The following is a 22,720-nucleotide window of genomic DNA, read 5'->3' on the forward strand; positions in this document are numbered from 1 at the left end:
CTTCCTTTATCACTCAGACCACCTCAACTGCCCAGAAAATTATCCCTGACAGAGTACTCTTTGCTGTCCCCAGAGCACTCTTCATAGTGCTAAATGCTTATCATTTGTAGGGGGTACATTTAGCTTCAGTTAATCTTCCCCTTCGCCTTTATAATTTTCTGGCATTTTTCTAAATTATTATAACAGATATTTTGGTACTCAACAATATTAATTTAAAAATTGTTTTCTAAAATCTGGGAATCAACAACAGAGAAGAACTATCCTATAGTTGACTATAATAGTCTCTATCTCTACGTTTTGTAAGATAAACTTCCTTAAAAATTTCATGCAACTCTAAATAAGTCCTAATAAGAAAAATCAGATATGGGCAATATATCTTTTCAATTTCAAGTTCATTTTTTTTAAAGGGAAAGCTCTATTGTGTCAACATACTTGTTTTCCCTTTTTCTCTCTATTGATAGAAAGATAATCAGAAATAGCATATAACTACTACTTTATCCCTTTCTGACTTTAAAAAATAGCAAACAACCAGTCAGGAAACATTTTCATATAATTTGAAAAGAAAACCAAGGGTTCATTCTTTCAGAAAACTGCACAATCACATACTTTGCTAATGAACTCCTTTAAAGTTTCTCATTTTAATTAAAAACGAGTTTTAAAATGCATTTCTTTTAAATACATTGCCCATAATTTCAGTAAATATGACAATCACATTTAGAGATCACAGTATCATCAATATAAATTAAATGTGTAAGATGTACTTACACAAACTGTAACTTGCTCAGACGTGTAACTGACTGACAGACAAAATAATTGTTTGGTATTTGATGCATGCACTAAAACAACAACTAGATTCTCCTATAGTATCTGCTATTTTTCTCATACCAAAATATAAAATAAAATGTACATAATGTCTGATTTTTCCATAGAAACATTTTGCCATTTGAAAGGGCACTCAAAATGTATCATGAATTTCGAATCACAAAACTCAGAAATCCTAACACACACACAAAAACTCAAAGCCCTTTGGGAAAGATACGTCTTCAGCAAAACTCTAAAAAATCTTATTTTAAACATGACCCTTAATATTACATTTAGCTTATTAGTAAATTTTTTGATCTAGTAAACTACAATGAGAAAATATTTCTGCATCATTAATTTTTTTATTTCATGTTACAGTATATAGTTTCATTAACAATTAAGGTAAATGCTATATGTCAAGACATAAAATATATACATACATATTTAAATTTTAGTTCATTAGACTATTTTAGCTTCTGTATTTTTCTAATTTTAACTTAACATCTTAGTTAGAATTTAGCTAGGCAAAGTTACATTTTTTCTCTCTATTTTTTAATATCTCCTAGACCATAAAAATGTAATGCATATTTTATATATTATTCTTCTGATGTTAAAATATGTGATTCGTAAGAAAGTTTCTAAAACAAGTCAGAAATGAAACTGATCTCCTCGTATATTTATAACATGCTTACAACTCTTTTCTCAGTGCTATTAAATTATATTTTCCATTAGAAGTTAGTGTTTTCTATTTTTTATCTTTTAAAATATAAGATTTAAAAACTGACATATTAAAGGACTTTATTTAAAGAGTACATTAGGAATAATGTTAGGATCTTTTTCAGATTACCAAAATTCTTCTTTTGAAAATAACTTAGAAGTTTAGTATATCCTAATTAAGTAATTTAAGTAAGTCTTAACCTATATATTTAATATTAATATGAATGTTTTATAAGGAGAAAAATATATTCTAGAAATGAATTCTTTAAATCCATGTAAAAAAAATTAGTACTTTTCTCCCAAAGTTTTTAGATTTTATTTAACCACATGAATTTTTACGTGTATTTCTTAAAGACCGAAACCTTATTATACCTTATAAAAACTTACATTTTTAAAAATATTTATATGTAACTGTTTCATATATTTAAAATTAGAAGTTTTGTTTGCTCTTGACAATATATGTTAATAGAAGACAAACATTGCAATTTATTTCTTTTTCCAAATGTGATATTGGTGAGAAAGCTAGAATGTACAAATTTGCATATTTTATAACAGATTCTATGTATAATTTCTCTAACTACTTCTTTCATTCTTTTAGCTTCATAAAATACTTCAAAGCATCTCTAAATGATTGTTTAGATATTTTAATTGCATTTTTGCTTTATCTGCTTTAAAACATCTGATTTTCATACATGTGATTTATCCTGTTCATGCAAGTAAATTGCACTAATAGAATTACTGCCAAAAATAGAATGAGTTGCTAATATTTTAATATGCTCAAAAAGTTAGTCTGTCTTCCCTTTTCGTACGTTACCAGCATGACACAAATAAAAACTGAAAAGAGGTCACACACAAAGGACAGGTTCTTGCCTGATTAAACAAATTGTTTATATTTACATTATGACCCTACAAAGCAATATTTTCCTAGCATGTGAATATATCCCAGAGTTTAAGCTTCTTTGTTACTGCCCAAACCTTAAATAACTTTATTTCACTGGCCTGCTTTTAAAACAGTGACCGGTCTTTCAAATTTATCAAAATAGTCTATTTCTTATTATTATATATGTTTATATTTATGTTTAGGGATATTCTAGGTGTCTCTAGATTTTTTGAAATATAATTTTAATTTTGTTATGTCCTAAATACTTAGAAAAGATGATGATGGGAATCCTATTATAATGTCCGTCTATTAGAAAGTACATAAAAGGGGCCTCTTTTTTCCCCCAACAAACTGATTTTTTTAATGAAAAAATTTTCAACTAATTTGTTTTTTTAACTTAAAAATCCAGCTTTTTATCATCTTCATAATGTTTTATATCAGTTAGCATAAGCAAAGCTTAAATTCATGTTACTTCTTTTCTCTAATTGAAATGCCCTCTTTTCAACAGATGGATAAATAATAGCAAATGTTTCCTTACCTAAAGATGAAAAGTTTCACCTTTACAAAAGTCTCCAAGTTTCTTCAGAAGATAAAACTTGACATTTTCCTATAGAAATAAAAAGATACAGGTTAATGATTATGATCACTCTAAAAAATCATAATAGGATGATGGATATTTGAATTTTTTGAGTCCTAACTTTAGACAGCGAGGCTTAAATATAATTAAATTAAATCAATGCTGCCAATTAAAAAATCATCCTCATTTAAATTTTAAATTTTACCACAGAACCATCATAACTTTCTTATACTTAGTTGTCCTGCATTTTATTCTGCTATTGACATATCATGTGGATCTTATTTATGACTCAATAGTTTTAATACTCTTTTGATATATTTGTCAATAACTATCCTAATCTGTTTTAAGATGTTTTCTAATACATAGTAATGCCTGTTTTATACATAGTTTCTATAGCCTAAATTTCTAATCACGTGAGAGAAAAAGGTCCAAATCCTAAACTTCGTAATTTTCAAAGGCTTTTCTAGCTTCAAATCAATTTCTGCAAAAAGAGATATTTAACACATGACATACTCTAAGATAGAAACAATAAATACTTTAAGACAGAGTAAGACTTAGACTGAATGTTTAAAAGCCACTGTCGTGCTCCTCCATCTCCTTCTTTCTGGTCATAATTTTATTTCCATTTTAATACAGGTTTACATTCATTAGCTCACATTCCTTCTCTCCAAAGAAAAAATTATTTCTGCTTAGAAAAATTTCAGATTCTTTACATTTTCCCTTAAGGGCATGTAAAGACCTACTATTTCCAATTCCAGAAGGGGGAAATGAGTATCAATTATACTATTTCTCCCCCAAATTTCTTTTCAGAGAGCTATTTTCTATTCCTTCCCTCTATATGATTCTGCCATACCCCACTCAGCTTTTTTTTTTTTTTTTTAACAAACCAACAAGGTTTGTCTGACATTCCTCTCCCCAACATTTGAGGACACATTCTGATTTTTTTCTTGTGTTTTGATGCATATGTCAGAGTCTGGCTAATGCCACCTCTCCATACTCCAAACATAGCCAGTTTTCACTCACCACTAGGGACTTGCGGGCTTTCACGCACCAGACCCCTGCAAATCCCTGTTCTTCACCAGGACGTCCCATTTGGAGTCCTCATACGGATGAATAAAGTTGGAGAGCACAGGGGAGTTAGAACCACAAGAAAGAAGGCTAAGCATAGATGTCACCAGTCACATCCCTGAAAGTATCTTGCCCGTAACAGTAATGCTTTAGAGCAATATAGAACCTATAAAATTCATATGCCCGACCACTAAAATACTCCTTTCTATTACATCACTCATGGCTACCTTTGATTTCCTAAGCCATTGGTTTTTTAATGTGTCCTTTGTGGTACAAACAATTTTGCAAGTGCAGAGAGGTTTTGAGGGTAGGAGAACTGACCACTCACGGGTCCAACCAGTTTCTAGGGCAGAAGCAGGATGACCTCTTGGGCCTCCACCCAGACTAAAAGCTTGAGCTCTGCCTCTCGTTTTGCCTTGTCATACACGCCCGAGGGATTGAAGATAACCCTGTAATCACGCTGCACCTCAGTTTCTTGGTTTCCAAATTGATTCCATCACACAACGCGACAAGCAGATCACGAAGTGGGAGCCCAATCAAACGGCAGAAAGAAGAAAGATTTAGACCAACAGGCCTTTATTCCTCAACTGCCCCCATTTTCCTGAAGCCTTTCTCTCAGCAATGGAGGTGGGCTGTGGTAGTGGGCAAGGCTGAGGGGTACCATATGGACGGCTTCCAATATCCCCAACCCCTACAACAGTGTAAACAGTAATATGGCCAGACATAACGGCAATATTTTTCCTTTTTAATAAAAAAAATATGCCAAACTAAAAGCCTCTTTCTAAAATACTGACATGGTAGGTAAATGCTTTTTATAAAGAATAATACATAAGTGGGTTCACAGCCATAAAAATCTTATCACTGCTTCAGCCTTGGTCCTGTTGGCTTCTTTTCCTCCATGTATACGGACAAACTAGTCCTCATTCAGTAATCCAAGGCTATTGTAACCGGGGAGCGAGCACAGTGGGGAGCCTTTAAACCCCTCAGAGAAACCCCCTCCAACCCAACCTGGCACCAAGGATTGTAAAGGGAACTCGGCACAGCATTGTCAGCGTTCAGAAAGAGGATTTCTGCCCCACTCTGGCTCAGAACTCCACGCCAAATTAATCTGACTCATCAGTTCCTATTGAGACACTCAGTTATTTACAAGAAAGCACTAAGCATAGACTCAGTTAAAAGTGATTTTTTAGAAAGCCAAGATTTATTAATTCTAAACAGTAACAGATTAACGTTAACCACTTATCAATTTCAACACCACCAGCAGCAAATGGATTAATTCATTCGCCAGAGCAATTAACACTGTCATACTCTCTCCCAAACTTCCTTTGCATTTTAGGAAACCAAGTTCTTAGAAATAATAAAATAAGAGTTTTCCTTACCATGGGCTTTTAAACATTAACTACAAATCCAATCTCAGACTGCTTAGCATAAAATTAAGAGTGCTCTCTCTCTGTCTCTCTTCCTCCCTTCTATTTCTCCCTCTTTGAATTAATTAGGGGGAATTCACAATCTTCCGTACTCTGCTTTCCAACCTGGGTATCACTCCAAAATGGAAGGAACTTCCTCCCTCGTTCCCTTCATCCTTACTTGAAATCCCTCTTTAAACATACCACAAATTTTCCTGGTATCACTGTACTGTGATTCTGGCTAAATTTCACCAAACTCTATCCTCACAGAAACTGTAAAATGCAAAATGTAAAATGAGGGGGTTGTACAGGACAATCTCCAAGGTCCCATTTAGCACTGGCATTCTATATGTGTCTCTGATGATCGAGAGAAACTGGAATAACTCCATCTGAGCACCCAAATTTGGGCCTCACTTCTGTACATGCTACTGCTTTCACTGTATCTGTAAACTTTTTGCTGAATTACACCATAACACATTTTTCTGCCTTTCTAGGCGAACACTTCACTTCACTTTGCTTCTTCAACCTAATACTTTTCTTTCTCTAAGAAACCGTTCTGGATCACTGATAATGCTAACTCCATTCTTTCCATTAAGACCATCACTGTACCACCAGCAACATTTTTCTGACCTAATTGGGGAATCACTTAATAATACTGTAACACATTCTTCTTCTAAGAAAACAACAGTGTTTACTTCCCCAGACCCTACCATCCTCATCCTCATCTATAACATTTACCGAGAGCTTCTGAGGCGACAGACACTGTTCTAAGCACTGCACATTGAATCCTAACAACCAGATAATGCAGATTCTATTATCCCCATTTTACAGATGAGCAAATTGAGGCAAACAAAGGTTAAGTCATGTGCTCGGGGTTTATTTCTAATGAGTGAAGGATCCAAGTCTGAAAACCACACATTTTGGGTACAGGGCTTGCACCCTTAACCCCATGATGCACTCACTGCCTTTGATATGATGATTTCCATGGACCCTCCCACTTCTAAAATTCTCTGATCACCCAGCACTTGATTATCTCAGTCTCCTAATAGATGAATTAGGCATAACCAGAATATCTATTTTATAGTGTTGTTGGGGAAAAATGAAAGAAATTTAATGTAAAGCACCCAAAACAGTGCCTGGCACAGAATAAATAGTTTGAGGAAATGTCAGCAATTATTTCATGGGAAATCTCTCAATTTGCAGATGAAGACACTGAGGTCACTATTAGTTAGTGGAAAGACTAGGACTGGGACCCGGAAGTAATGCACCAGCTTCTTTTTACAACTGCCATTTATGATTGCAATGTTAACTTCAGAGACACAGTTAAATTTCAAGACTAAAAAGTAATGTATAGCTTGTGTTTCTTAATCTGGGGCTTTACTTATTGAACTATACTCTTCCTGCTAAAGGGGCAAATTCCAAGGAATCAGGGATTCTGGATTTGCTTGCCCGCCCCCCCTTTTAACACATGGCTAGGCTTTGCTACCAGTAAATATCAACAACCTCTAACAGTTTTTGGAAGAGCAAGCTTACCAGAAGCTTCCTATCTATTAAAAATCACCTCTATATTGGGGCACCTGGGTGGCTCAGTCGGTTGAGTGTGGACTCTTGACTTTGGCTCAGGTCATGATCTTGGGGTTGTGGCATTGAGCCCCGCATTGGGCTCCACGCATAACGCGGAGTCTGCTTGGAAATCTCTCTCTCTCTCCCTCTACCCTTCCCCCTGATTGTGCTCTCTCTCTCTCTCTCTCTCAAATAAACAAATAAAATCTTTTAAAAAAATTACCTCCATATTGAGTATAGGTTGAAAGTCTTTTCAAATGGTGATAACGATTTGGTGGAATGCATTTCTCACCAGAGGCCCCATACTTGAGAATGAGTCCATTTTATGTGCATTAATTGAAAAATCGGGGCACCTGGCTGGCTTAGTCAGTAAAGCATGCAACTCTTGATCTCAGGATCGTGAGTTTGAGCCCCACGTTGGGAGGTAGTGTTTAAAAAAAAAAGAAAAGATATAGGTGTTCAGGATGAAAGGTCTCCTTCCCTGTATAAAAAAAACTGGGGCTTGCAAGGGCTGTGCAGGTAATATTAATATTTTTACATTGATGTGTGATGTATTAAACGTGATAAAAGATTTGAGCATGCATTTGTGTACAGCAAAGAATCAAAGGACCTAAAGTCAACACAGTTGAGGCCGGGCTCTACACGCCAGAATTTTACATAGAAACAATTTTTTCTGTATATTTTTTTCCTGTGTCCTCATGGCAATAAATAAATACACACATTTTGTTATCAACAAAAGCTATGCTAACATATCAAAAAAGTATTACATTACTTGGGTAGAATACAGCTACTGTCGTAATAACTATTCAAAAGACAAAAGAATTTGTAAGAAGTGCAAAAAAAAAAATCTGGTAATTCCAAACAAGAGTAAAATAAAATAATCTTGGTACAGTTTATATTTTTATAATTTATGTCATTATCTTCGGACTTTCAGTTAGCTTCTAGGGTCATATTGGCTCCTCTCATTGCCTCTCAAGTTCTTATCCGAGAAGCCATGGCTCGCAAACCCTTTTATTTCGGTGGTCTTCTTCAAGGAACATTCCACCTTGTCCTGAGGTCAGTACCCCAAACTTCTCAGCATTTAGCTCAAGTAAATAAAAAGGCGTATGCCTTCATTTTTAATGTCTACCATGCTTTCCTTGTGGCTTTTGAATGCACTCAAAAAATAAAATAAATTGTATTTTTGCTCAGGATTTTCCTTTTGTACTGGTTTGTGCAGTAATGACCATACTCTTAAGAACTAAAGCCCCACCTGAGAATGTTGAATTTGCCTATCAGTCCAGAGAAATTTCAAATCTATGGTCCCTTCTTGTGCATGCACAAATAGTTATCACAACAAGATTTTATTTTATTAATATGTGTGGTATTTTTTTTTAAAGATTTTATTTATTTATTTGAGACAGAGAGAATGAGAGACAGAGAGCATGAGAGGGAGGAGGGTCAGAGGGAGAAGCAGACTCCCCGCCGAGCAGGGAGTCCGATGCGGACTCGATCCCAGGACTCCAGGATCATGACCTGAGCCGAAGGCAGTCGCTTAACCAACTGAGCCACCCAGGCGCCCTGTGTGGTATTTTTTAACACTAGAAGATTGGATCTCAAGGGTTTGTTTGTTTGGTTGTTTGTTTTTACAGTCTGTTTTGGAAATTTTCAAGCAAAGAAAAGTAGAGAGAATATAACAAACATCCATGCACGTATCAGCTCTATTTAATAGTTAACAGTCACATTTCCTTCATCTCTCTTTTTTTTTTCTTTGCTCAAGAAATCTAAAGGAAATGACAGGTACCATGATATTTCACGCCTAAATACCTCATTGTGCACATTTGCTACATAACCAGAATGTCATGATCGCTCCTACCAAATTAACAATAATTCCCTACCACCGAGGCCATACTCTATTTTGGGGGGTGGGGAGCGGGCCGGAGGGAGAGGCAGAGAGAGAATCTTAAGCAGTCTCCACATCCAGCGTGGAGCCTGATGTGGGGCTGGATCTCACGACCCTGAGCTCATGACCTGAGCCGAAATCAAGACTCGGATGCCCAACCGACGGACCTACCCAGGTGTCCCTGCCATATTCTCATTTTTGCACGTTGAATCTAATTTTCTTGATAATTTCCTTAAGTCTCTATTCTGTCATCAATGACAGCACACTCGTATTTCTAAATAAAAGCCACTTCGAAAGTGGTTAATTCCAGCAAGTTCTGCTAAGGTAGCAATGTGCTCCCTGAACTGTTCCAAGTTCATTACCTGATGGACCACCAGGCATCATCTAGTCTTGCCCATATACCTGTTGGAGACATCATGCTAAATCAAACACTGATGAGCACTGGATAAAAGAAGCTGTGGGATTTCGAGTATATATTTCCCCTCCATAATCAGCTTGCACTGGGGAGCAAAGGGAGTGGGACAAGGGACCACCAAATCCTAAATATAGTCACGTAGTTTTAAATGGGTTTGTTTTGTCTAATCATTCAGTAGACGTCTATATAGCCCAATCTACACAAGATGCAAAGGTGGTAATTTTCTGTAGAGTCAAATTCATGGAAACTCAGAGGGAAAAAAAAAATCACTTTTCCTTCACTCAAGTAAAATTATAATCTATCAGAGGAGGGGATAACTGGATTAGTTGGGTTTTCTAGGAGTAAGAAATAAAAAGGATTTTCTTAGGGGGTGGGGAGAGGAGAGACTGGAAATTGACCTGACATAAATTTTAAGTCATGCTCAGTCATAAAGACCAGGGTGAAAGGTCTCTCTTGTCCTTTTGTAGGAAATCATCAGAAGGAGAAATAGGTAAGCTAAGATTACCTTTTTGCTTCAATTTCGTCTGCAAGCTACTTATTTTTCTAGTAATAATCATCTACTATATATGAGTCTCTCAAAAACCAACGTAAACCAAAGGGGATAGTCAAGGGTTTTGCAAGCTCCAACACTTGAAGCTATCTTGAAGGCTAGTCTTCCATGGTATTAAGGGTAAGAACACCGCTTGGAACATCCTGTCTTAACCTTTACCTTTCGCATCTTCTCCTTCCACAAAGCCACCTTAATAATGTTTGCAATGTTATTGTTTTAAAATTATCATTTTAATTTATTTATATATGACTGAACTAGTTAAGGACACACACATTTTTTTTTCCACTGAGGTAAAACTGTATGGGGGACAAGATAAAGGTATCTCCTCTTTCCATCGTAACCAAAGCATATCATATTATGCGTTTCTCCATTTTCCCCCCTTTTAAATAAGGGAACTATAACAATTGTATAAGTAGACAATATTTAAATTTGATAGTGTCAGAATTGAGTAAGGCATGGCTATCAACACTCAGCCATATGCCATCCCCTTAAGAACCTCATTCTAAAAGACATGCCAACATGCCCATGTGCAACATTTACAAAAATACATGTGTGGAAATGTTTACACTTGATATGGTAATTTATGTAGAGGAAGTCAAAGCGAACTGCTTCCAAAATGGGACCAAAGGAAACATCAGAAACCAGAATCCAAAGACAGTCCTCAATCTTTTCCTTTAGGCACCAAAAACTTTCCAGAAAAGTCAATAAGTAACTTAGTTGCTGACCACCTCCCTTTCCCACTCTCCTGAAGAAAACATTTAAAGCAAAAAAGCATGGCAAATATGCAAGAAATAAAAAGAGCTGTAATAGATCTATAATGATCTAAAAACTCGGCAATCTATCCCTGACCAATGACATTGGCTGCAGAGCCACCCAGTGCGTATGCAGATGGACAGACCGGACAGACAGATGGACAGGCTGTGCATACCTCCTGCCCATGTGATCATCCCTACTGAAGACTTCCCACCCGCGCTCAGTGGGATGTTAGAAGAAACAACCTCAGAATAAACACATACACATACATACACAGGTACTACAAAAAACTTTAGATGCCTCACAGGAAAGGGATTTTTTTTTCTCTAAAGAGTTACTTTGCAAATGAAGTTTACAGTATAAGCAGTTTCCTATTCTGCCATCCTATGCAGGTATTCCACTGTCCAAAGAACAGAATGTCAGCATCACTTACTCATCTAACAAATACTTATTGCCTCTACCTGCCTGGTAATAGAAACATTGGTCTTTAAAGTCAGAAGGGTCCTCAGAGATCATCTAATTCAATTTATTCACTCTACGGAGGAAGCCAAGAGAGGTAAAATGACTTACCAAGGCCATACGGCTTTCTAGACTGATTATCTTCTTCAATTGATGACAAAGAGCTCAAAAGAAGGAACTGCCAAATAAAAAGTCAGGGATATGGTAGAGAATACCCACCAACACCGAAAGATTGAGAATTGGACTTTTGGGCAACCTTTCAGAAGAAGAAAAAGAGGCTGGTCATTTGCCCCATCCTTCTTTTCTCATGTCACTCACTCACCACACACCCTGCAGAGTAGTAGTCAACCACCTACCCCCTGGATCCTCTCCCACCAGGCTCAGGGTGGGGATGGGGGGGCGGAGTGGTGGTGAGAGGGCGGGAGGAGGGAAAGAACAGGACGCTGGCTGTGGGACACGGAGCCTCGCCAACACACAGAAAAATGACCTTCCAGAGACAGCTCCGAATCAAATACTGATAAGGGTGCTCCTTCCTATTGGAATCCAGAGCTCATTGCAATGGGTACCTTTAGGTCAGGACTGCTAAGAGTTTCAGAGAGAACAATTCCTACAGTGAAAAGAAATGGAAGGAAAGAGAAAAAAAAATGTATATAAGTTTTCGTTGTTCATTGAGTGTCCTGACATGGGGCCTTTTTGGTATTAGCTTAAATGGTCTCCTTTAACAGGAATGCTCAAAAGAAGCTCAGCTGGTGCCTATTAGGACTGACCACACTTTGGACAAATTGGAAGCTAACCTCAGGAACTTTGAGGGAAAATGTCTGAAAGGTCCTTTTTTTTTCTTTTAGTCATGTTATATTTGCTAGCATGCATTTTTAAATTAACTTTTAACTTTTTTACAGTTTTTTTTAAAAAGATTTTATTTATTTATTTGACAGAGAGAGACATAGCAAGAGAGGGAACACAAACAGGGGGAGTGGGAGAAGGAGAAGCAGGCTTCCTGCCGAGCAGGGTGCCCAATGTGGGGCTCGATCCCAGGACCCTGGGATCATGACCTGAGCCGAAGGCAGATGCTTAATGACTGAGCCACCCAGGCGCCCCAAACTTTTTTACAGTGTTAAAAAAAATCTGTGTTCTGGTCTCAAAGTAGTTTCTAAAAACAAAGAAAGCTTAACACATAAATTGTCTTATTTCTAAGATATATCTTAGAAAGTCCTCTTGCTGTGAGAGGACTTGGAGATCTCAGGTAAATACTCGTAGACACCTGAGATCCTTTACTTTCTATTCAATCTGTGTTTGTCAAAAAAACCTCATAGATTTTTTTTTTTTTACCCCTGCCAAACTATCCACCATCTGTTTTCTGTCTGCACCAAACTTAAATCTCCTTTGAAGTCTAAATCATGTGTCCAAGCATCCAACAGCCCTAACTTTTGAAAGACAGAGGTACACTGTTTTTTTGTTTTTATTTTTTTGAAGAAAAGAAACCCACTAGACTATTAGGATTTTGTTTACTGGGCATTAGGGCCAATGCTGGGGAAACTTCAATAGAGGTGATATTAACTAAGGCAGTAAAAATTCAACCATCTTGAACCTTCATCTTTTTCAGCTATCAAGTTAGGTTCTTAAAGGGAGATGAACTTTTAGAGACACAGAAGTTGAGGTCGCCGAATATCCAACCTTGCCCCATGCTCTGATCCATGGCAAGATACCTCACTGCTGGGCATTAAGACAAAAATCCTTCTGGCTGTCAGAAATATCTAGATGCACAGGGGCTTGCCATGTTTTAGAGCACCCTCCAGGGCAATAGCCCCTAAAAAGGCAAGAGAAGCAAACAGAAATGTAGGGCATTAACCTGTACCCAGAGAAAATCAAAGGGCACCCTACAAACCCCCACTGTGGGTATAGCTTGGACCCTTGCTTTGTTGTCAATAGATACTTCCCTAATGTTCATCATCAACCCCAAAGACAGGTTTTCAAAGCTCAAGATGACTTAGAGATGACGCAGTCCATTTTTCACATTTTGTAGATGTGGAGACAGCTCCAGAGAAAGGAAGTGCCCAAAGTCACACAATCAACAGGCTTAAAAAACCCAGAACTTCTGCCTCCCATCCAATTCTCTTCTATGCACTGGAATTTCACCTTTCCAAAACATTTAACCACATACCACACTCATCACCTCATTTAATCCTGTAAGAAATCTCTGCGGTAAATAGAGTGCCATCCCCATTTTCCAGACAAAGAAATTACTGTAGAAGTTTACACCAAGTCACTGCCAGATTCAGAATCACAATTAGGTCTCTCGACACTGATTTGGCATCTGAAAACAATAGTTTCTGTTTATTTAGTGTCTACATTTGTACTTTATATATTATGATTTCTCTTTGGTATCCCAATTTTTTTAAAGAAGCAAACAAAAATATCATATTTGAATTGGAGATCGGATAAATACAATCAGTTACTCTGAAAAAAAAATTCCAACACTGCATCCTCCCCACTAAATGTTTCTGGAGAATGTGTTGATCTGCACATTCCCTTCTGGACCTACCATCAGCTGTAGCCATGGCTGGGAAGTCCAACCCCGTGGGCTTTCCTATTTCATAGCGGTCATTCAATACAGAAAATAAGCTGTATTCTGAGTCACTAGGAATTCACCAAATGAAATTGGTGTTAAGACCCACTGAGCCTGTGGCCAAGGTAGTATGTCTTCCATGGAGATCTAGAGAGAAATGACACCTGAGGAGGGAGACGTCACCAAGCAGGCTCAATAAACTCCACAAATGGGGCCACCAAGGGCTTCCTACCATTGGCCATTGAGCTCTTCTAGACTAAATACACCATAATCTAGGTTGGTTTGCTTCAACCAATACACTGAAAGCTTAGAAGCAGAGAAAATTGAGCAAATACGGAGGACAAACAAAAATATAATAAGATCAGCTTTCTCAAGGTACATTTAAGAGACAATAAGCCAGACTGAACTCCTATTATGAACAAAATACCACACATGACCACAACTCGAATACCAAGACATTGCAGGACTCCATTAGAATCACTTGACACTGCTCATTTGGAAAATTGTGATATTATAAAAATTACTATATTTTGTCAAGTAGTCTGGAAAATTTGTTCAATGCAAAGGATTGCAAATAGGCTTTGTCAGAATTGACAATTACCTAGATCTTTTCAAATTTGTGGATAGACAGGAATAAAGATGTTTCTTGGAATAAAGATGTTTCTTCATCCCTTCCCTTTCCCTCACCCGCCCCCATGTACATTTCCCTAGAAAAATACGCCTGGGTAAATCAACTCCCAAATCCAGCAATATGGAAAAAAACTGGTAAGGATGGGATCATGTTTGGCCAAATAGCTGCTTCATATCAATTATAAACATAGACTCAGACACTGGGTGAAATGTGGTTATGAGATGAATGGTGTGGGTTATCAGTAAAGATGAGTGACATCCTTAAATGCTCATATTGTATAGCCCCTAATACTTTTGATTAAGCCAGTCGAATGGCATTGCAAAATTCAACAATATTTGTTTGAAAATTATTTAGGTGAATCTCGGAGCCTTTTAAGACAAGTTTGGGATAGCTCTACCAATGGTGTTATGCTGTATCACAGTTTAGTGAGAGCCCTGATTACAATAAATACATAAAACCAAAAGAATATAAATGTATGTTTCACATATTCATTCATTTCTCATTTATTCAACCACGGCTATCATACAGGTTAAAAAAAAAAGTTTAGAAATTTAACACAGCTCTGGAGAGTAGCTCTAACCCAGACAAATCTGTATTAGGACATAATATTTTTAAGTCAAAGTAGCCTGAAAAATTGCAACAGTGCAGTGGTCTTCTTGTCCATTTTTATTAACATTTATATTTGCACAGCATCTTTTTTGGGGGGGGGTAGCTGATTTCTTTTCTATCTGTTAAGTTGTGAGTCAGTGCTCATCTGAATGCCTAACAAATCTTGAGAATTAAAAATGCCTTTAAAATTCTAATCAGTAGTGACTGTGAAAAGTGATCAAGTCCAGAGGCTTTGTTTGTTGTTGTTGTTGTTTTAATAATATACAGCCAGTGAAAGAGACATAGTTGCTAGTTGCCAGACATAAAGCAATAATGATGTTGCTGAAAATGCTTAAATCTTTTTTATTTGGGGTAAATTTAAAATACAAAGTTATTCAGCAAAATGGGATCTCAATATAAGAACAAGACATTGGAAGCTGACAAAAAAAGAAAAAAAATTATTTATCAGAGGAAAGGAAGTTTCATTGAGATGGGGTCCAATTTCTCTGGTAATTAAAGAAAATCATTACTGTGGGGTATTTATTTTATGTGGCATGTTGCAAACATTTTAAAAGATAATTTTTTATTTCTTCTTATTTGGCATTTTGTAAAAAAAAGTCATGAAGACAAAAACTTCTGGAGTAACATTGAGAATTTTGAAACATTGTTATTACTGACATTAAAACCAGCAAAAAGAAAATTTTTGCCAGTGCTTTCAATTTTCTAATAATCTTTTTAAATACAGATAAAAATTTATTAGGCAAAATCAAAACTTCTTGAAAATTTATTTATCAAGATTTTAAAGGTTAGCATTATAACAGAATTCTGTGATAAAAATCTAAAGAAAGGAATATCATTTAGAATATCTGAAAATACATTTTAGAAATAAACTGAATTTATGTGGTAAGCTTTCATTGACATTGGCAACTACTTTGAGGGACCAGAATATAGATTTTTTAATACTATGAAATTTTAAAAAGTTGATTAAAAATTATATGCTAACAGATATAACATCACTATTAAAAATAGTATCTAGTGAATGAATAATAGTAAACAGTAATAAAACAATTAAATGCTGTTTTAGTTTTCCTGTATGGCTCTTGTTTCATACGATATCGCTATGAATTTTTTGTTAAATCATGTTATTTTATTTTAACTCAGAAATATATATGTCTATATTGTTTCTTAAATGCAGTTCATTGTGATCAAGGTTTTTTTTTTTTTTTTAAAGCAAGGTCTAACACTTAAACATTTAGATAGCAAATTTAGGAGATACCAGGGCTTATCCCAAACATTTCTTTTAATGTTGGTATAATTCCATATAATCGCTATAAAATCAATTACTGTGTTTTTTTATAATGTCAGTACATCTGTCTGAAAAATAAAAAACCTTCACAGGGCTATGTTGCCTGGGTGATCCCTGACAACTGGATGCTTATAAACATCAGGTAACTAGAACTGAGTCATGGAACCTTTTAGCACCTTCTAAAACCAAGCCGTCCCTCTTTAACTTTCAAATCTCGTGAGATTAATTCATTAAGAAAGTAAAGCAAAGTAAATGCAACTGGTTAGCCATCAATCTGAAGGTTCTAAAACTGTATTAGACTCTCCCTCTTTATTGATTCTTTCTATGATAGTTCTTATGTTCTGTGTAATACCCTTTATTATTATTATTATTACCCCATAGGATGTGTAGCATTTATTTTTGTATCAATGTAAATACTTAGTTTCGTAAAATAGGATTATGATCCATGTTTTGAGTTACATTTTGCATCAACCTTGTAATCTGCTGCAGCTGCTTAATGTTAGTCTAGGAGTTGGCAAATGGAAAGTTTAAAAACAATGCTATTATTTTGCTAATGTTCTTGAAAACATTACTTAGGATACTACAGGTCTTAGATAAAATAAAAATAATCCTTTTCCTGAAATCATTGTTTTAGCAACCTTCAAAAACTAAAATGTGAGAGAAGTTCAAATTCCCCTATAGTTTCTGTTTCTTGCTACTAGTTTATTTGTATGTAAAAATAAAAATGCCTTATTTTTATTGCATTTTAAGGGCCAATAAATAAATATGTGACTAGTTCTCAAATGTATATTCTATCTTTAGAATTTACAAATAAATTGAAGTAAATTAAAGGCTTATATTCCTAGGAAAGGGGACAAAAATCTGAGCAGCAGAATACCAACTTTCTTAAATGTTTGGCATTCAAATTAAAAATTGTTATTCTGCTTTACAGTTCTGAAAAGAGATTAACTAAAATAATTTTTAAAATTTTATATATAGTTAAGATTGCTTTTAGTTTTTAGCAAATCTTTTAAAATAGTATTTCTATCCAGAATGTATACTTTTCTATTGTTTTACAAATAGATATAATGTAGAATTTTTTCAGTTCAATTTTTCAAAAATTCAGATAAAAAATCATAAGCAATTAATGCTCACTTAGCAACTCCTTGCTTTCCATGGAAATAAAACTTTTAACTAATGAACTTAACTCAGCTTCCTTTTAATATTGCAAATACTGGTATTTTGAAAACCAAGAATTTAAGCTGTTTTTAAAAAACATAAGAAGAGTTTTAAATATTTATAATAATTTTATTCCTAAGTAAAAATAGTTATGAATTAGAAAAATTCATATTAAAAAGTGGATATTGTCTGTGATTCCTTATGGGAGAAAAATAAAGAATTGTATTGGTTTTTAACAGTATCATATGTTAACTATTAGTCCAAAATTGCTTATTTTGTTTTTTTTTTTAACTTTTTTTGAATTATTAAAGACAGATTTCAGGACTAAACTGACAATGAACTTCTACAGTTATCAATTTGCCTTCATCAAAATGTTCTTACTTGGCAAAAATTTTAAAAATGTAATTTGTAGGGGTAACATCTCTCTGTAATTAAGTTGTTTCTTTTAAAATAATGTCCCCATAAACATGTGATAAACTGTCTTGCATTCTTGCAACATATTTATAAGATATGATTCCTAAAAAATATTTTCTTTGAACTATAAATTAATTGCCAAAGAAATGGATTATTGTTAATAATCAAAATTTAGTTTTTCAGATTATTTTAGAATGATCTATTTTTACTTTAATTCTGAAAATACATGAAGTTAAAAATATATAATTACATCATTTTTAACAGTAACCATTTGTTTTGGCATTTAATGATTAAAGCCAATATTTTGCCACAGGCTTTATAAAAGCTTATTTTAAGAGTTCAAAATATTTAACTAGTCATCTTGAAAAAATCTTCAAATATTATAAAATTATAATGAAAGATCTTAAAAGTTAAATTTGGGGAAATTTTAGTTTTTGGTTTTATTTTCTTCCTACATTTTGTCAATCTAATTTCACAAAGTTTAGTCTTTTTGTAAACAGATAACAGCCATTTCATGTCTCATACTTGGAAACATTGTTTTGATAATATTTTTATTTGTAGAAGAACTGTCTTTTCAATTTTTCATGTGCCCGAAACTTTCTTAAAACAATATTAGAATTAACGTGATTCTGTTGAATGTATTCCACAGCTCTATATTTGAAGAACAAGTGAGATAAATCATAAACTTTCTTTTTATATTCATTTAGCTATTTCTCTTTTAAATATTATGCTTCTAATTTTCTAATAGGACATATGACAGGCCTTGACAGTACTCATTTCTGGCATGAGTGAGTTTTAAACTTTGTTTTAATTTAAATATCTGATATATTTCAGGGACTATTAATCTACCTGATTTTTTACCTTGAAATTTGCAGTCCAGTTCAGTTTTCTATGAATATTTATTTAAAAAAATTTTTTTAAAGACATTCATGCTGGGTTTAAAAAAATATTTTTAAAAGATCATCTATCTTTAGCTGACTAGAGCAATGTAATTACTTTTGAATTTCTGAACCTTTATAATTCCGTAGCTTGGCTGTTACTTTAACATTTATCAATAACTACCCCCGGGTACACTAGACACACAGGTAATAATTCCTTTCTTGATTTACATTGTGTAATTCACAAGAATATACAAATACCACGTGAGCAAAACCATAGGGTATCACCTCCAGCTGACAAATAGCTTAATGAGTTTCTTTTACCTTCTGTTAAATCTCGTCATCTCATCTGAAAAAGAAAGGTACTTGGAGGGTTAGTCTTGAGAAAACTTTTCTAGGGGACAGAAGGGAGTATTACTCGATACAACATTTGTCTATCCCTCATAAAAATAACTTTAGATTTTCTTGAAAGAGGATTCTCTGAGAGTCTTCCTTTCTTTTCCTTTACATTATACACATTTCACTGAGGTTGAATGCGCAGAAAGAAAAAAAAAAGGAAAGAAACGTTCATGAAATTTCTTCTGACTTATATCCTATGATCCTCTTCAAACTCTCAGGGTAAAGAGCAATTACTGGTGAATTGATCAGTGAGGACAAACAATCCACATAGTTCAGTCTCCTCAAATCTTCTGTTTTCAGTGAGGGGATTTTTTTTTTTCCTTTAAATTATCTGAATAATTGGTCCAACTCTTCAGTTCAATTTGCATGTCTAGACAGGAAACTAGACTGAGTAAGGCTTGGAAGGACTGTGATTTTTGAAACTGCCTTTTTCTTTCTTTTTTTTTTTTTACTGCATTTTGAATTGTAATTCTTACTATCTTCCACATGTCATCTCACCGGCTGCTTGCATCTGAAGCCTTCCAGAAATCTTGTGACATTTTTTAAGCAGTCGTGATCCAGAAATATATGTACATACACATGTTTTAAAACTTACCAGGGTCTGCTTTGCTTTTCCTCTTTTAAAAGCCTACCACAGGCACTTAATTTGTCACTTCTACACAGGTAAATATAAATTGTCTCCCAGCCCCACCCAGTTTTCATGAGTAAATAAAAATATTTACCTCTTTATACAAAAAGCAAAAAGTCTTTGTGTTTTTTCAAACACATGGCTGACTGACTACTTAAAGGTAACTCTTTTTAGAAAAGAACTGAATGGTTTCATTTGTGAAACGTAACATTTGTTCAGTGACATTTTGCTGAAATCCTTTTTTTTTTTTTTAAAGTTATCGATCATTTTACAAAACAAAAAGAGGCTGCTCAAAAAAATCATGTTTTTGGAGGCATATGCAAAAAAAAAAATCTGAAGCTTTATTCATTATTGTTTCAAATGGCTAATAGCAGACTGGAAAGAGTTAAAAATGTGATTGAACAAAGATGGTCAAAAGATCCAAATTTCCAGTTGTTAAGATAAATAATCACAGGGATGTAATGCACAACGTGATGACTATAGGTAATGCTGCTGTATCTTATATCTGAAAGTTACTAAGAGAATAAATCCTGAAAATTTTCATCATAAGGAAAATAAATATTTTGTGGGGTAACTGTATGAAGTGATGGATGTTAACTAAACTTACTGTGGTAATCATTTTGCAAATATATATGCCAAGTCATTATGCTGTACCTCTTAAACTTATATAGCACTGTATGTCAATTATATCTCAATAAAACTGAAAAAAAATTTTAAGTAAAAAGAAAATAAAAGGAAATTATTATTGCATCAGAAGCTCTAATAAATGCCCGTTTATTGCTCCAACAATTGCTATGGCTATTTTGATAAAGCAAGACCTTGCATGGAATCCTTCATTTTCAGACATTTTAAATAAATTACTGTCCCTTCAGATTAAAATCTGGAAAGAAAATCTTTAGCCACAAATCCAAAAACCATACACCTTTTTGAATTTTATTAATTGAGCTTAAAGCATTACTCAAGTAACATTATTTTTCCTTGTTGTTATTGCTGAGACCCACAAAATGGCTGCTGGGAAATACACTTTTTGGCATCACAAATGGGACCTGTTCACAATTAATCAAGTTGAGCTAATCAAAAAACCAAAAAAAAAATTCAAAACAAAAAAGTATTGATCATAAATGTCGTAGAACTGTTAGACCCCAACCCGATGTTAAAATTCATGAGACTGCCTTCTGAAAATGGTCCTATCTTGAGCCATTTTGGTTTGGGTACACCTAGATAAATTCTCAACAGCCTTCCCCCACAAAAAATTTTCCCTAAAGGGATTGACGTCTTCATTTCTCATATGATGATGATTCCTTATTCATGCCCTCTTTATTTCTCGAAGTGCAAAACTAGTACAGTTGGGACGCCTGGGTGGCTCAGTCGGTTAAGCGTGTGCCTTAGGCTCAGGTCATGGTCCCAGGGTCCTGGGATTGAGTCCCACATCAGGCTCCTTGCTCAGCAGGGAAGCCTGCTTCTCCCTCTGCCTGCCACTCCCCCTGCTTGTTCTCACTCCCTCTCTCTCTCCCTTTCTCTCTCTCTTTCTGCAAATAAAGAAATAAAATCTTTTAAAAACATTAAAAAACAAAAAAATTAGTACAATTAAGGAGAAAGGAGGCTGGGCTAGTAAGTTTGCAATATCACATTTCAAGAACATGGCAAATTCCAACAGTTAGTTGCAATTCATTTCTTTATAAAATCCGGTCACCTTCTTTATCACGTATCCTCTTCTATTTATTCTTTTTTTAGAGAAAGATTTTATTTATTTGACAGAGAGAGACAGCAAGAGAGGGAACACAAGCAAGGAGAGTGGGAGACGGAGAAGCAGGCTCCCCGCTGAGCAGGGAGTCCAATGTGGGGCTCCATCCCCGGACCCTGGGACCATGACCTGAGCCAAAGGCAGATGCTTAATGACTGAGCCACCCAGGCACCCCTCTTCTACTTATTCTAAAAGTAATTCTCAATGATCTGCCTGATACAATGAAAGTGATCCTCCAACTTCAGATAATAAAAGCTATTACTTAGTAGTTGGGGGCCATGAGACTCTGAGAAGTCATCAGGGTTTATTAGGGATTAAAACAGTAAAAGAGTAGGGCACCTGGGTGGCTCAGTTGGTTAAGCGACTGCCTTCGGCTCAGGTCATGATCCTGGAGTCCCTGGATCGAGTCCCACATCGGGCTCCCTGCTCGGCAGGGAGTCTGCTTCTCCCTCTGACCCTCCTCCCTCTCATGCTCTCTGTCTCTCATTCTCTCTGTCTCAAATAAATAAATAAAATATTTAAAAAAAAAAACAGTAAAAGAGTAAAACTCCTATCCCCCAAATGTTGTGCTGTGTATTCAGCTACCTCATGCTGCATCTCCCTTCCTATAATAATCCATCTCCAGTTCACCCTTTTCAAGGGCAGAGCCCATACAACTTCATAAAGTCACTTTAAATTGTTTAGAGTGCAAACCCTTTCTTATTTTTGGGCAGACTGGAGCACAAGCTACGTAACTGGTTCTATGACTCAACTAACTTCAGCCAGGGGAAGCCTTGGTTTTCAGAAGGGAAGCCTTTACAACTCAGCGGATGGAGATCAGCTAAGATAACCCATAAGTATGGGGATCATTCACTATGGATTTTCTAGTGCAGCCCCAATTTCAGAAAATGTTATTCTTTTCAATAAAAAAAAGTATTAAACATGTACTAAATGTGATGCAAATTTATAACTCCAAAAGACTTTTTCTCTCAATAGTCTCATAATTCAGGGGAAAAAGACAATTGTCAGCTAAAATAACCCCCTTTCTAGTTGAGGAATTACTGTCACTATCAAGAATTTGCAAAATAGGGGCGCCTGGTTGGCTCAGTTGGTTAAGCGACTGCCTTTGGCTCAGGTCATGATCCTGGAGTCCCGAGATCGAGTCCCGCATCGGGCTCCCTGCTCAGCGAGGAGCCTGCTTCTCCCTCTGACTCTCCCCCCTCTCATGTACTCTCTCTCATTCTCACTCTCTCAAATAGATAAATAAACCTTAAAAAAAAAAGAATTTGCAAAATATTTCTTTATAAGGGATATAACAATGAATTCTAAGTCTTCGGTCCTCAGGCTCCCCAAAGGGT

The sequence above is a fragment of the Mirounga angustirostris genome, unplaced genomic scaffold (assembly GCF_029215605.1).
Source record: "Mirounga angustirostris isolate CCGP_5_RB_7025 unplaced genomic scaffold, mMirAng1.0.hap1 SCAF_13, whole genome shotgun sequence".
In the NCBI taxonomy this organism is placed as follows: Eukaryota; Metazoa; Chordata; class Mammalia; order Carnivora; family Phocidae; genus Mirounga; species Mirounga angustirostris.